We start from the raw sequence: 17337 nt of genomic DNA on the forward strand, positions 1-17337 counted from the left end.
TTCCATATTTTTAAATTTCAAGTCCGTCGGTTGGAACGTTAAATGGTGCCCCGTGTCAAGGATAACAACCCCCTTGGCACGCAAAAGATCGTTTCTCTGGAGTTCGATAAAGAGTAGGCTCATTGGGGGCCGCCAGAGAAACCAAAAACTTTCAAACACCGGTTAATACTTGCCCGCCGAAATATGGCTGAAATATTGCCGACTTGGCGTTAAACAATATAAAATCAATCAATCAATCTTTGGTAAAGACAGATTGAAACTGCTTGTTAAGGACCCCTGCTTTTTCTTTACTGTCTGTTATGAGTTTGTTTCCTGATTTTAATGGGGCTATTCCAAATGAGTCTTGCTTTTTTGATTTAACATACTTCCAGAATGGTTTTGTGTTGTTGTTGTTTAGGCCTTCCAAGATGTTGTTATTTACATAGTTCCATTCTGCTTTCCTGAGTTTAGATTTACATTCCTTCTGAAATTGTCTATAATTTGTCCAATTCTTTGTCTTCTTTGCTTGTTTGTACAGTCTTTGTTTTTTCTTGAGGAGTTTCCTTTGTGTGTGATCCAGGGGGTGGAGTGTCTAGACTTAAGCTCCCTTAATGGTATATGTTTGTCTAGGATCTTATGTATACTGGATTTGAAGGACTCCCAGATGTCTTGTATGTTTTTCCCTTCTGACTGCAGCTTGCTGATGCTATTTGCTAGATTTCTTAATGGCTCTTTCAAGTTTTCCCAATTTGCTTTTGAGTAGATATATATTTTTCTGCTTGCTGTTTTTTGGTAATGTGGCTTAGTTTCTAGATCTGTGATGATGATGTCATGGTCCGAGATTCCTGGTACACTTACTGAAGAATTGATGACGGAAGGATCTGCAGTGAAATCTAGGTCTAGTAAGTTGTCTCCCCTTGTTGATTGGTCATGGATTTGTGAAAGGCCGGAGGAATTTGCAATATCTATTAGTTGTTGTTGAATGTCCCTGTCATTTCCATTTTTGATTGACATGTTGTTCCATTCGATGTCTGGACAATTAAAATCCCCAGCTAGGATGATGTTTTTCTTTGATATTGAGACTGAGGCTTTTTCTAGTGAAATGGATAGTTCGTCAAGATCCTTTTTGTTTCTTTGAGGCATGTAAAATGATGATATGAGCATGTCTTTATTTTTGTCGGTTTTTAGGTCACCTGAGTAAACTCAGGTGACCTATTGCTATCCGTTTTCGTCCGTCGTCGTGCGTCGTCCGTCGTCCGTCGTCCGTCGTGCGTCGTGTGTTAACATTTGAACATTTTCAGCTTCTTCTCTGCAACCACTGAACCAATTTCAACCAAATTTGGCACAAAGCATTTATGGGTGAAGGGGAACAAAAATTGTGAATTTCATGATCCCTGCCCCCCTGGGGCCTGAGGGGTGGGGCCAAAACCACAAAAAATAATGAAATCTTTAAAAATCTTCTTCTTTACTCCTGGACATCAAGCAGTCAAACTGTTTGCATGATTGTAATCAGCATTGAGTCCTCTACCAAAACTGTGAAATTCATGGCCCTGGGGTCAGGGGTTCTAGTGCTAGGGCAGGGCTAAATAAGTATATAGTGAAAATGCATTATTTCTTTGAAAATCTTCTTCTCTGCTCCTGGGTATTAAATAAACCAACTAAGTACATAGTTATGATGAGCAAGAGTGCCTCTACCAAAATTGTGAATTTTATGGCCCCAGGGTCAGGGGTTCTGGTGTTAGGGTGGGGCTCTATTGATTATATATAGTGAAAATACATGATTTCTGTGAAAATCTTCTTCTCTGCCCTTTTGTATTAAATAAACTAACTAAGTGCATAGTTATGATGAGCAAGAGTGCTTTTACCCAAATTGTGAATTTTATAGCCCCAGGGTCAAGGGTTCTGGTGTTGGGGGGGGGCTCTATTGATTATATAGTGAAAATACATGAATTCTTTGAAAATCTTCTTCTCTGCTCCTAGGTATCAAATAAACTAACTAAGTGCATAGTTATGATGAGCAAGAGTGCCTTAACCAAAATTATGAAGTTTATGGCCCCAGGGTCAAGGGTTCTGGTGTGGGGGGGGGGCTCTTTTGATTATATAGTGAAATTACATGAATTCTTTGAAAATCTTCTTCTCTGCTCCTAGGTATTAAATAAACTAACTAAGTACATAGTTATGATGAGCAAGAGTGCCTCCTATAAAATTATGAATTTTATGGCCCCAGGGTCAGGGGCTCTGGTGTTAGGCGAGGCTCTATTGATTATATAGTGAAAATACATTAAATCTTTGAAAATTTTCTTCTCTGTCTTTGGGTATGAAGCAGATGAACTACTTTTATAGTTATGATGAGCAAGGGCCCTAATCTTGCAGAATTGTGAATTCAAGGCCCCAGGGTCAGGGGTGGGGGGGCTCTACTTATATACTGAAAATGAATTAATTGTTTGAAATCTGCTCCTTTATATTTATATAACATTTATTTTTTTTTTTGGATAGGCAATTTTAAGGGTGCCTTTTAAAAATTTGTGCAATGTGTGGACCTAGGGTCAGGGGTTTATGTCACAGTGTTAGGGGCACCACTGATTATTGCTGAATATTACTGATTAGTTTAAATGCAATATTGTTCCCCTACCCTGCATATGGGTATTCAGTAATTAAGCTAAGCAACTGCTAAGTGTATTGTTATGATGATTAATGGTGCCTCTTTCAAAATTGTGAATGCCATATAGCATCTGGCTTAAAACATGAATCAAATTCAATAACTGGAAAGTTGTTGCATAATGCTCAGGTGACCTATAATGCCCGTGGGCCTCTTGTTATTTTAACCCATTCTATCTCGCAATTTGTTATTAGGTCGGTTTGCTCTTCTGAGACTATGCTTTTTTCCACTAATATAAATACACCTCCTCCGAGTGTCCCCCTATCATTCCTGTAAACGTTGTAGTTGGGTGGAAATACTTTACTTGATTTGATTGCGTCATGTGAGGGTTTTTTTTCCTGGTTTGATGCCTTTGAGCCACGATTCAGTCCACATATGACGTCTGGTTTGAGGTAGTCAATTGCCAGTGTTAGTTCTTGACTTTTATCTTTGATACTACGGCAGTTGACTGTCATGATTCTGATGTTTTGTTTTTTAGGAACCGAGTATGGGTTTCCCTCCACAGATGTTATTGAAGGCTTGCAGTTCTGATGACTGTGATGACTGATCTCGGATTTTTGGGCTGCTAGTCTTAAGTGGGCTAAATATATCAGTTCTGGTGGATTCCATACTGCAATCGATGTTAGATAATGGTTCATAGATTTTGAAAGATTGATCTCGTAACTACGGAAGGTGAAAGTCGATACGTTTATACTGTCACATTTGCAACATAACCATTGTGCGTTTGATCTTTCTAATAGCTCACAGTCATATGTACAAAGTTCAATGCATGATTGATGGTTCCAGATGTTACATCCATCGCAACTCACTCCTTTACAATTCCATGTGACCGGGTGTTCACATAATCCGCAAGGGTAGGTTGATTTTTGTAAAGTTCTAGGTCCTGGGTTCGGTTCTACGTCTCCGGACATAAGAATGACGAGCAGAAAAATTACTTTGCTCTTTCCCGTAGTTAGCGGCAGGTTGAGTGGTCTCCTGCCTGTACTCAGCATTTTTGGGTTCAATGTGGCATTAAGTATTTGCTGGTGGTTCCACGTCCAGTTGGTCCAATTTGGTATACCTAACATCAGAACAAAGGTCAATAAAGTCAATTTCTTAAAAATTAACTTGAAAATTGGCCAGATCAGACATTTGGTACAAAATTGGACAATTTGAAACATGTTTTTCTTAAAATTTTCTATCTCTGGGTCTTCTCTCCATGATTTTGAAACATTATTTGTGTGTATTCTAATTCAAAGAAACAAATACACATTTTTAGCTCACCTGAGCCGAAGGCTCAAGTGAGCTTTTCTGATCACATTTTGTCCGTCGTCCGCCCGTCTGTCTGTCCGTCTGTAAACTTTTCACATTTTCGACTTCTTCTCAAGAACCACTGGGCCAATTTTGACCAAACTTGGTACAAAGCATCCTTGGGTGAAGGGGAATTTAAATTCTTAAAATGAAGGGACATATCCCCTCTCAAGGGGAGATAATCAAGAAAAGACAAAAATAGGGTTGGGTCATTAAAAAATCTTCTTCTCAAGAACCACTGGGCCAGTAAAGCTGAAACTTATGTGGAAGCATCCCGGGGTAGTGTAGATTCTAAATTGTTCAAATCATGACCCCCGGGGGAAGGGCGGGGCCACAATGGGGAATCAAAGTTTTACATAGAAATATATAGGAAAAATCTTTGAAAATCTTCTTCTCAAGAACCACTGGGCCAGAAAAGCTGAAACTTATGTGGAAGCATCCTGGTATAATGTAGATTCTAAATTGTTAAAATAATGACCCCCGGGGGAAGGGTGGGACTACAATGGGGAATCAAAGTGTTTTATAGAAATATATAGGAAAAATCTTTGAAAATCTTCTTCTCAAGAACCACTGGGCCAGTAAAGCTGAAACTTATGTGGAAGCATCCTGGGGTAGTGTAGATTCTAAATTGTTCAAATCATGACCCCCGGGGGAAGGGCGGGGCCACAATGGGGAATCAAAGTTTTATATAGAAATATATAGGAAAAATCTTTGAAAATCTTCTTCTCAAGAACCACTGGGCCAACAAAGCTGAAACATATGTGCCCATGGAAGGATCATGGGGTAGTGTAGATTTCAAAATGTCTAAATTATGATCAGTGGGGTAGGGTGGGGATGCATTATGTATAACAAGGGGGAAATCTGTTAAAGAACAGAATGGTCAAAGCTTCTCAGGTGAGCGATGTGGCCCATGGGCCTCTTGTTAAAAAATGGGGATAAGACCCAGAGACCACAAAAAATGAACTTTCCCCCGAAAAATTCAAATGTGTGAATGTGATGCTTCTTTGTCATTTTAAAGTCATCAGCATTTGTGTAGCGGTGATAGCTCAGTAAGTTGGGATACCTGTTCAGTGCACTTGATGCGAAAAGTTTTTGGTTCGAGCCTGGAATGGGGCATTATATTTTTATTCATGCAAACAATCATTTATTTGTCAGTCATGTTTCATCTGATGATGTATTAAAATTTTGATGTATTTAAATTTTGGTTCAGTTTAGTTCTCGAGCGGATTCAATTCCGATCTTCCATTCTGTAATGTACTGTGTCATGTACACGTATCAAGCATAAGCGTCTATGCATTAAATATGACATCGAAGGACAGTCAGTTCTTGAAGATCTCATCCATCTATCCGCCAATTCTACAAGCAGCAAGTTGGGTACATAAATTCTAGCAATATTAAAATTTTGATTGGTTACCCTGACCCTTGAAGTTTAATCCCAACCCTAAAGCCACTCAAACATGAAAGGAAAGATGTATTCATATCTATTGACAATTTAGTTCGTATAAAAACAAACTACAAACTAAAAAGAAATTAGAATGTAACTTTGTTTTGTTAACTACCGTTTCGTGGTTGTCAATAACCAGCTCAACCAATCAACGAGCTTGGCGCAAATATTGTATGGAGAATTCAAGACACGGGATTTGCGAAAGTCTTATAGTACAACCAGTGCCTACGGTAATATTTCTTAAAGCAACTTAAGAGTTATTTTCTCAGATGTCCGGGAGAAGAAGAGTCCGACTTCCTGGAAGATTTCAAGAAGGTGAAAGACGTAAATATGGTAATTTGTAATATGATTAGAGTAGAAAATCTTATAATAGTACATTATGTAGGCGCCAAAAGTATCAATTATATATTACCGATGCATTGAACAGTATTGAAACAAATGGATAGGCTTTGTATAATGTATAGGTCGACAGAAAACCCTCTGGCCTTGGGGTCATAAAACTTAGACAAGCTAGCTCACTTTTAATTTCAGTCTCACTTTTCCACTAGGTGCGCAATTCCTTTTGTAAAAGTAAGACAGATCAAAATGAGTTCGTCTAAGTTCTATGGCCCCGTAGCCTGGACTGGAAGAAAGTTGTGAAATAATTAATTTCTAAAACTGGATCTGATAACATACTTAGTTTAAAAAAATGGGAGAGACAGGTCGATCCAGTCAAAAAAATTGGATAGACAGGTCGGTCCAGTCCTAAGAGTATTTTTACCTACGTGGCTATTAACAGGTCGAGGAAACTTTTTCGTGACGTCAGAATAAAGTTACATGCTAAATGAGATACCCACGTGACTGACAAATCGACCAATCCGCTGAATGAGTTGGGCTACTACACAACATACTACGTTTGGAAAATGCCAGTTTTTTTTCAAATCGCTCTCGGAAAGAAATGTTGCATCTTTCCAAGCATTTTTCATGCTTAACACAAAGTTTACATCGTTATCTACTAATCCCATGCTCACATTTACAAACAATTCACTAACAACGGTAATATTGTGGCTTTCCCTGCTCCATTGAAGGTCTATGTGTGGACAATGGCCTGTATGTATTCGTTGAATAAAAATTTCACCTGTATTCCATGCTCTTCAATAACCGACTCCGAGATGTACTCATGTAGTGTCATGTATACAAGACTTCAGATGGTCATTTAACAGTTTAGAATGGTGTAGAGATGCTTTAGTGTAAAATTCTATCTTTGCTACTTGTTGCAATGCCGTTCAAGCGCTTATGTTCCTTCGAAAAAAAAATCTGAACTTATGTTCCTTCGAAAAAAAAATCTGAACATGGGACTGACAATCTTCTTGACAGAAAACACATCCCAGCACTGCGAGATTCACGTAGTATATGCACTGGGTGCTGCGCGTTTTTTCCCCCATATATATCAATGTACGTAGCGAGACTAAAATAGTAAAATTGTGTAGAATAAATGTCATACAGTCATACACTGTGTTTTAGAATGTATGAGCTTTGAGTCAACAAATGAATCAGAGCAGAAGCGTATAGTAAAAATACGAATATCAATTTAAAAGAAAAACATTTTTATTACCTGTGAAGAGTTTGTGAGCGGTATTTTAACGTACTATTTAACACAGAAAAGTAGCTTTGTTTGCTAATGTGAGCATGGAACAGGCCTTGGAGGAGTACATGGCTGACGCATGGTCGACGACCCACTTCCTCCGGGCGATCTCCATGTGCTACTGTCCGTCCGTGAACGCCGAGTGACTTACCATGTGATGATGTGTTTGTGAACATTAATTGTGAATAGTGACACCTCGTGTTTGTGAACATTAACTGTGAATAGCGACTCCTCGTGTTTGTGAACATTTACATTAACTGTGTTTGTGAATGAGCAACTGTGTTTACTGTGTTATTAACTGTTTTATAACTGCTTTTAGTGAGTAATAGTATTGTAGTGGTAAATGTTAAATATTTACATTTGCTGTGTATTTCTACTAAGCCAACTGTGTAATTGATTTGAAAGTCATTTTTGTGTATACTCACGCGTAGAAATATACACGGAGAAACGTGCGTTAACGTTCGTCACAATGAGGCTGCATCGACGTTAGTTAAAATGAAGCGATATAGGGCAGCGACAAACTCAATATTTAGTATATTTTAGTTGCTTCTAAAGATGTAAAATGTGAATATAAGGAATGTTTTTAAGTTAAGACTTGCACGTAGGCATATTTTACATGAAGCGCTAGAGCGCTTCATTAATTATGCCTACGTGACAAGTTTGTGTGATTCACACACCAATAACTCACACAAAACTTAAAAACATTCCTTAAATATATTAGTGCTTCATAGAATGTGAATTTGTAGTGCTTGTTCATATTTATGCTGTTCATATTTATGATTCATAGAATGTTAATTTGTAGTGCTTGTTCATATTTATGATGTTCATATTTATGATGAGAAATGAAATAAATGACATTAAAACTTTATTTAGCTTGGTTTTCTTTGCATAATAAAACATACATAATGAAATGAGGAAAATGAACTGAGATATGAGAATTTACTATAGTAATATCGATAAACGTACAGTAACTGTATAGATTAAAGGATATAAATCCTCATGGTATAGATATTTATTTCTGGAGGGCTTGCACTAATGAAACAGCATAGATGAAGGGAGATAATCAGTAATATAGAAATGAGAAAAATGACAGAAATGATATAGTAGTAGTAATAAAAGAATAGTACATGTATTTTAACATGTAAATATTCATTAACATATAAATAAAATATATCTTATACAAACTATATATATACATACCATTTTGGCAACATTTCCAGACAGGCCTGTCAGGTCTTTGATAGAGCATGTATTTAGTATGACCATCAGGCAATCAGTCTGTTTTGTTTCGAATGTACCAAAATTGTTAAAAGAAATTCATTATATTATATTCTACATAAAATCTGGGCGAACGGACTTCGGGCGAATGAGAAATCGGGCGAACGGGATATAGGGCGAACGAACCCGGAACCTCAGCTGTCTGAGTAAGATGCCGTGAACGACATGTATGTAGCATGTAAAATTTTACCCAATTAACTCTTGTGACATTTGTTTTTACAAATGTAACAGACTTGTGTTGAGGTAATTGTGTGGTCGTTAAGAATGAACAAGGCTGTTGGTTCGAGTTGAACAAGACAGTAACTCTTTACTCGATGGATAGATAATCATCAATCATCATCAATCATCAAAACCCTATAATGAAATAACAAATTAGAAATTCTAAGCATAAAAACTATAAAGCTATTAATCAATATATATGTACAAATCAATATATCATATAGCTTTATCTGAATCAAGGGAGGTAATCCAATAACATGAAAATTATATAATAAAATCTCCCATTGCTTTAATCAATGAATATTTAGAATAAAATCTTTACAATAATTATCATTCCAATGTATATATACATTATCAATTATTGTTTGGCATAAAAACAATGAACATGCATACCATTCAATGGGAATGGGTCAAATGCTGTACAACAGCATATAAGCTGCATACACAAAACTGTATATGTACTAGGATAATATCTACAAATCAACAATAAACAACATTGTAGATATCTATACTAATCATAAAATAAAGTTTACTTTAAAAATATGAAAAAGTGAGACAGCAGTGTATTTACTATTTACACATAACTCTATATCTAAGGTCTCACTCTCACTATACATTTACTCCAGAAAAAGTGATTAAAGGAATTAAGTGCAAAAATTACAGATTTCACATTTAATAGAATTAGAATTATATTATTCATTAGTTTGAAAGAATTACTTACCATGCAATAGGAAATGTTGGTCTCAAGGTCAATGTCTGATATGTAAAACTACTGTAACAGGAAAGGAGAAAATGCAGCGGACCAGACCGGGATTCGAACCCGGGCCCCCTGAAACTCCGATCAGGTGCTCTACCAACTGAGCTATCTGGCCACCGGCGATCGAACCCGGATGACCACCTTATTCCTCCCTCCTTAAAGGTCTTTGGCCCAAGACACCAACCCAGGCTCATCCTTGACAGGTTTTTCACCTGTCAGTTCCAGGGCATGGCACAGCACCAAATGTAACAGGAAAGGAGAAAATGCAGCGGACCAGACCGGGATTCGAACCCGGGCCCCCTGAAACTCCGATCAGGTGCTCTACCAACTGAGCTATCTGGCCACCGGCGATCGAACCCTGCTGACCGCCACACTACTATGGAAAACTCAATGACAAAAACACTTCCAACACATATGGCAACCAAGCAAGAATTAACCAAAACACAAAGAAAACTTGGAAGGAAACACAAAAACCAATAAAAAAACATAAGACAATACTAAAAAGCAATGAAACTAAAAGATACAAAATGACCATGCCCAGAATATAATTAGCACCCTGAGGCTAACTCTGGACCTCTCTGGAAAAGAATCATTTAAAAATCAATACACTTAACTACAGGTTAAATGAATAATTACATAATTCAGCTGTAGAAGTGTGCTGCAAGTAAAATCATACATGTATATAATTAAATTAATGAATAGATGCACATGCAATATGCATTGCTATGCACATGTGCACAATATATAAAAACATGAGTCTGTCACACAAATTTTACGAATACTGCTTAGTGGGCATTAACATTTTTTTGCATTGAAAAAAATATTACTCTTTTATGATTATCGAATGGAAATGTTAAGTGTTCTGTCAAGTGTTAAGAGTTATCTCTCTTTACTTACTGATTTTTCCTGTTAGAACTCTTTTGTGTTTTTGGGTAAAATTGTTTCAATTCTTTCAACTATATGAAATACCAGTTTAATATGAATGTAAGTTTATTTTGTATGAAATTCAAGTGTTTCATTGTATCTTTGTTTATATTTCAGTCTTTTACCACAATCACATAATACATTGATGCAACTGAGCCAGAATTGTTGTTGTCAATCTGTTGGTTAACTATCTGTCTGAAGACCAGGGGTCGTAGCGACAGAACATTAAGTTTAAACAAGAGGCCCAAGGGCCTTGAATCGCTCTTCTGATAAATTGTACAATCTATCACTTCTATTTGAAGCCTCTAACCCTAAGTATCCTAAGACCCAAGTTGCATCAACTGACAAAGTTTAATGATTCTTAGTCATTTAGGACTGAATTTTTTAATAATAAAGCTATAAAAAAACCATAAGTACATCACAGTGACCTATATTAAGATTGAAGTTTTCTGAGGACTCAAAATGCATTAATAAACAAAGATTGAAGATTCTAAGCCAATTAGTATTTGAGATATTTAAAAGTAGGTCACTGTGACCTACTTTTTTGTCTACATTCTTTGAAAACCCAAGATACATCAACTGACAAAGTTTGATGATTCTAAGCCAATAAGTCCTTGAGATATTCAAAAGTAGGTCATCATGACCTACTTTTTGGTCGACATTCTCTAAAAACCAAAGATGCATCAACAAACAAAATTAAACCAGTTAGTACCATAGATACTGAAATAAAGCCATAAAATGTCAAAAAATAGGTCACCTTGACCTACTTTTTGGACATCATTCTCCGAAAACCCAAGATGCATTAAATTACAAAGTTTGATGATGCTAAGCCAATAAATACCAAAAGATACTTAAATAAAGCCATAAAATGTTAAAAGTAGGTCACCGTGACCTATTTTTTGGTCGTCAATCTCCAAAAAACCTAAGACGCATCAACTCACAAAGTTTGATGATTCTAAGCCAATAAATACCTAAGATACTTAAATAAAGCCATAAAATGTCGAAAGTAGGTCACCATGACCTACTTTTTGGACACCATTCTCCGAAAACCCAAGATGCAGCAACTTACAAAGTTTGATGATTCTAAGCCAATTAGTACCGTAGATACTTAAAAAAAGCCATAAAATGTCAAAAGTAGGTCATCGTGACCTACTTTTTGTTCGTCACTCTCCGAAAACCCAAGACGCATCAACTCACAAAGTTTGATGATTCTAAGCCAATAAATACATAAGATACTTAAATAAAGCCATAAAATGTTGAAACTAGGTCACCGTGACCTACTTTTTGGACATCATTCTCCGAAAACCCAAGATGCATCAACTCACAAAGTTTGATGATTCTAAGCCAATTAGTACCTAAGATACTAAAATATAGCCATAAAATGTCGAAAGTAGGTCACAGTGACCTCCTTTTTAGACATCATTCTCCGAAAACCCAAGATGCATCAACTTACAAAGTTTGATGATTCTAAGCCAATAAATACCAAAAGATACTTAAATAAAGCCATAAAATGTCAAAAGTAGGTCACCGTGACCTACTTTTTTGTCGTTACTCTCCAAAAACCCAAGATGCATCAACTCACAAAGTTTGATGATTCTAAGCCAATAAATACCTAAGATACTAAAATATAACCATAAAATGTTGAAACTAGGTCACAGTGACCTATATTTTGGTCGAAATTTTTCAAAGTCACAAGATGCATCTGCTGACCAAGTTTGATGATCCTAGGTCTGAAGGTAATCAAAATATGCCTTTTAAACAATTTAAAAACAAGTGCCTGCAAAATTCAAAAAGTAGGTCACAGTGACCTACTTTTTCATAAATATGTTTTAAGGTCCCAAGATGCATCAATTTACAAGATTTGATGATTCTAAACCTCTCAGTGTCTGAAATAATTGGATTAAATGTTTTAAAAAGAATTAGTCATAAAGTTCAAAAAGTAGGTCACGGTGACCTACTTTTTGGTTGACGTTGTTCAAGGACCCAAGATGCATCAACTGACAAAGTTTGATGATCATAGGCCTTAAAGTGCCCGAAATATGCCTTCAAATCAATATGAAAGCAAATGCTTACAGAATTTAAAAAGTAGGTCACCGTGACCTACTTTTGAGTTAACATGATGTGAAGTCCTGAGATGCATCAACTTACAAGATTTGATGATCCTAGTCCTAATAGTAAGCAAAATATAAACATTTTTATTATTTGTAAATTTAGGTCAACTTTGAAGTGACCTTGAGACCACGCCCTTTGCCCCAGGGTCATGCCTTGAACAATTTTTAATCTTCAATATATCCTGATCCTTGTATGTAAGTTTGGTGAAAATCTGCCTGGTGGTTCTGGAGAAAAAGATTTTTTAGCAACCAGTACTTTTGGTTTTGTTTTCCTGATTATCTCCCCTTGTTTAAGGGTCCCAACCCTTATTTTAGTATAAAGGGTAGCCATTGGGCCAAGGATACCCTGTGACAAATTTGACACTGATTGGCCAAGGGGATCTTGAGTTATGGCCCATATTCTAAAAAGTTAACGCACACCGCACACCGCACAAAATGAAGTATCGTGAAAAAATTGGAGACAAGATATATTGCATTCAGTTGGAAAGAGATCTATGGCGAGTTTACCTCACATGTATGGAAAGTCGTTCGAAGCTTCAAGTTGAGGGGTTCGAGGTTAGAAATATATCCGTCCAAGTCTACGACTCTAACCCGTATTCAACTGGCGCAAAAAATCCCAACGACCAAGTACTCAAAGTTACAATCAATGGTCTACCCCTATCTGTTGACGACAGTGCGGTGTTTGAGATGCTGAATAACTTTGGTGTTAGTATTAAAAGCGATCTCAAATACGAGAACATTAGACACCCCGTAACCCATCGAATGACCAGCGTTCTCAACGGCAATAGATTTTTATATATTGCCCCACTGAATAACAAATCTCTCCCGAGAAATGTTACATGTGCTGGTCTAAAATGTCGTCTTTTCCATTATGGTCAAGTTACCAACTCCCCAAAGCTTCAGTGCTATAATTGTTGGGAATTTGGACACCGAGGTCAGCAATGCAACAGTGAAAAGGCCTGCAGAGTATGTCGCGAGCCTGGTCATGAACCAGGATCTACGGACTGTGAACACTACAAAGAGACTGAAAACGTTGTTGCTTTCCATGGAAAAGAAAATCCCATCTCAAACTTCTTTCCTTGCGACATCAAAGTCTTTGGCGAGCACCACCAGTCTGCTGAGCATGCTTACCAGTTGACAAAAGCGATACGTGCAGGTAACGTAGACGCAGCTGAGAAGGTAAGACACGCTCCCACAGCACTCGATGCTAAAAAGATAGGAAATTCCATAAAGGATCCGGAGGGGTGGGGCGAACAAAAACTTGATATAATGGAGGAAATTGTGGCAGCAAAAGCCGAACAAATAAATCAAATGCGAGAAAAACTCGAAACATCCAATGCTAATACGATCTTTGCCGAATCTACTGTTGACGTGTACTGGGGTACAGGCCTGGATACCATCGGCACAACTCAAACAGAACCATCCAAATGGCCAGGTGAAAACAAACTTGGTGCTATCGTAAAAATTGCTGCCAAATATACTAGAAAACTCAGGAGCGCCTCCGTGCCTAGGAAAGGCTCTCAAAGCGAGGCTAATCAAAAGAAACTCGACACATTTATCCGAGATTTGAAAAAAAATAAAAATGAAAACGACTCTGCTGCAAAATAATGTGAATTAACAATTTCCACGATCACATGATTAAAAACTCTTTATCATTCCTCTCCCTATATGTGAGAGGTCTAAATACCTATAAAAAGAGAGTAACACTTTTGATGACATTCAAATCAAAGTAACAGAGTTTGCAACAGAATTTCCTCCAATTCTGAAACTACCTAAAGTTACATTCATATCACATGGACTTATCATCGACAATAAAGTTCTAAAGCTATTGCCAGCTGACTACCAAATAAAAGCATTATACCCAGCTAGGGTGTATGGGGATGGCAACTGCCTTCCAAGAACTGCGAGTGTACTAGTATATGGAATTTAAGACAGACACTTAGAAATGCGAGTCAGAATCATAAAAGAACTTGTTGAAAATGAAGAAAAATATCTTAGTGACGCATATCTGGCTAGAGGAGCAAATGCAGATGTTAATGGCAGTATAGTGAAAACATTTGCCATATTTTCTGAACAATATCTTGATCAAAAATTGACCCCTACAAACATAAGAAGGATATATCGCGCAGAAGTTCTTGGCCTTTGTTCGAAAAATTCATATATGGGTATTTGGCAGATAGCGGCACTGTCAAATATCCTTAACTCAGAAATTATATCTGTGTATCCAGAATATGGAGGTTCCACCGTCAGAATAGACCTTCATAGGAAATTTATACCTTACAGACTGGCAAGCAAAACCAGACCAGAGACAGTTCATATCATGTGGAGTAATGTTCTTGGAACAGACATCCCAGAAGTGCAGTGGCGTCCAAATCATTGTGTTCGATTGTTAGAAATGTTACAAGAGGAAACAAATGAAGAGTTCTCTTTTGAAATTGAGGATACCTGGGACAGCATGACCATGATTACAGATCTTCTTGGATGTCTGTATGATCCTGATATCCATGGTGAAGAATCAAGGTAATATACATTATTTTTATGCATTGATCAAATATAAGGGTAATTTTCTGAAAAAACAAGATGTGTTTGTGAAACACTATGCGCCCGGCGGCAACAAAGTTCAAAAAATCTATTTTTAGCATATTGGTCACAGTCAAGGTCACAAGGTCATTGACCGTGGTGTCATTTGAAAGAACTTAGTCAGTGGAGTATGCATCCCAAATATGAAGTCCCTATCTCCTATGGTTTAAAAGTTATGGCCAAAAGTGTAAAAAGCTATTTTTAGCATATAGGTCACAGTCAAGGTCAATGACCATGGTGTCATTTGAAAGAACTTAAGCAGTGGAGTATGCATCCCAAATATGAAGTTCCTATCTCCTATGGTTCAAAAGTTATGGCAAAAAGTGTAAAAAGCTATTTTTAGCATATAGGTCACAGTCAAGGTCACAAGGTCATTGACCATGGTGTCATTTGAAAGAACTTAATCAGTGGAGTATGCATCCCAAATATGAAGATCCTATCTCCTATGGTTCAAAAGTTATGGCAAAAAGTGTAAAAAGCTATTTTTAGCATATAGGTCACAGTCAAGGTCACAAGATCATTGACCTTGTTGTCAACTGAAAGGGCTTTATTAGTGGAGTATGCATACCAAATATGAAGTCCCTATCTCCTATGGTTTAAAAGTTATGACAAACAGTGGAAAAAGCTATTTTTAGCATATAGGTCACAGTCAAGGTCACAAGGTCATTGACCTTGATGTCATTTGAAAGGACTTTATTAGTGGAGTATGCATACCAAGTATGAAGTCTCTATCTCTTATTGTTCAAAAGTTATGGCCAAGGTTAAAGTTGACAACAGACAAACAGACAAACAGATAAACAGACAAACAGACAGGACAAAAACAGTATACGCCCGGGATCTATCGATCCGGGCGCATAAAAACAAGATGTGTTTGTGAAACACTATGCGCCCGGCGGCAACAAAGTTCAAAAAATCTATTTTTAGCATATTGGTCACAGTCAAGGTCACAAGGTCATTGACCGTGGTGTCATTTGAAAGAACTTAATCAGTGGAGTATGCATCCCAAATATGAAGTCCCTATCTCCTATGGTTTAAAAGTTATGGCCAAAAGTGTAAAAAGCTATTTTTAGCATATAGGTCACAGTCAAGGTCACTGACCATGGTGTCATTTGAAAGAACTTAATCAGTGTAGTTTGAATCCAAAATATAAAGTTCCTATATCCTATGGATCAAAAGTTATGGCAAAAAGTGTAAAAAGCTATTTTTAGCATATAGGTCACAGTCAAGGTCACAAGATCATTGACCTTGTTGTCAACTGAAAGGGCTTTATTAGTGGAGTATGCATACCAAATATGAAGTCCCTATCTCCTATGGTTTAAAAGTTATGACAAACAGTGGAAAAAGCTATTTTTAGCATATAGGTCACAGTCAAGGTCACAAGGTCATTGACCTTGATGTCATTTGAAAGGACTTTATTAGTGGAGTATGCATACCAAGTATGAAGTCTCTATCTCTTATTGTTCAAAAGTTATGGCCAAGGTTAAAGTTGACAACAGACAAACAGATAAACAGACAAACAGACAGGACAAAAACAGTATACGCCCGGGATCTATCGATCCGGGCGCATAAAAACAAATTTATGATGAATTAAAATTGTTTTGTATCTCAGGGGTTCAGCGGAGGTTCGTAAATCAGATGAGGATGACTCAAGGTAACAGTTTGCCTGTACTCAAGTTGACAAAGATAATTAACAACTTCTATGTACATGTATGCTGTGTGCTTAAAAACAGCTAACTAGATATAATTTATGTTAAAAGGCTTTCCCAAGAGATTCCATTTCAACAATCTGCAGTTGATGTTTCTGACTCGCCTGAGAGGTGAGTACATGTAACACATATTTATTATGGCAGCGGTGAAGTAATTCTATATATTGTTGAATCAAGTTAAAGTTGCTTTACATCTCTGTGCCTTAGAGCTAACTAGATGTAATTTATATTAAAGGATATTTCCAGACATTCTGTGTGAACTAACTAAACGTGATGAAACTGGTCCGACTGAGAGGTAAATATATACTGTATATTGCAATTTATACAGTATTTGTATAGTACTTGATATATTGGAAACTAAAGCGTGTAAATTTTAGTAAAAAGAAAGTACAGGTAACTTTAAAGCTTTAATTAATGCAACATTTCTTCAGCTTTCCAGTAGACCAGTTGCAAGCACAGGGCTTGTCTCCACTACTTCCTGGTTGTCCATTTTCAGTGTCCAGTGTTTACCCACAGATCCAGAATCAAAGGTATATCTTTAAAAGTTTTGATCTCTGTTTCATGCACAAATTAGAAATGCATAATACATGGATGGTTTTTATCATGTTCTTGCCTTGCAATTTTTTAAAGCTACTCTTCAGGGACATTCATTGCTGTATTACATGGTTCAAATATAATTCCTGCAGTTGTAAGTCCAGAAATTGAAATTGGATTCTAATTTCCTTTTATTATTAATGTTTTTTAAAATTTGTTTCATTGAGTTTTA

General features: G+C 36.9%; 1 long non-coding RNA gene across 1 annotated transcript; it reads left to right on the forward strand.

Moving 5' to 3' along the window:
* The first annotated feature begins 16480 nt into the window (after nt 1-16480).
* On the forward strand, nt 16481-17053 carry LOC134276360 (uncharacterized). Its single transcript, XR_009994021.1, has 3 exons — nt 16481-16682; nt 16807-16866; nt 17003-17053. It is a non-coding gene; the product is annotated as an uncharacterized LOC134276360 (long non-coding RNA).
* Nucleotides 17054-17337: the final 284 nt, after the last annotated feature.

Source organism: Saccostrea cucullata, unplaced genomic scaffold, assembly GCF_032062105.1.
Source record: "Saccostrea cucullata isolate Sc308-1 unplaced genomic scaffold, CSIRO_AGI_Scuc_v1 ctg674, whole genome shotgun sequence".
Taxonomy (NCBI): domain Eukaryota; kingdom Metazoa; phylum Mollusca; class Bivalvia; order Ostreida; family Ostreidae; genus Saccostrea; species Saccostrea cuccullata.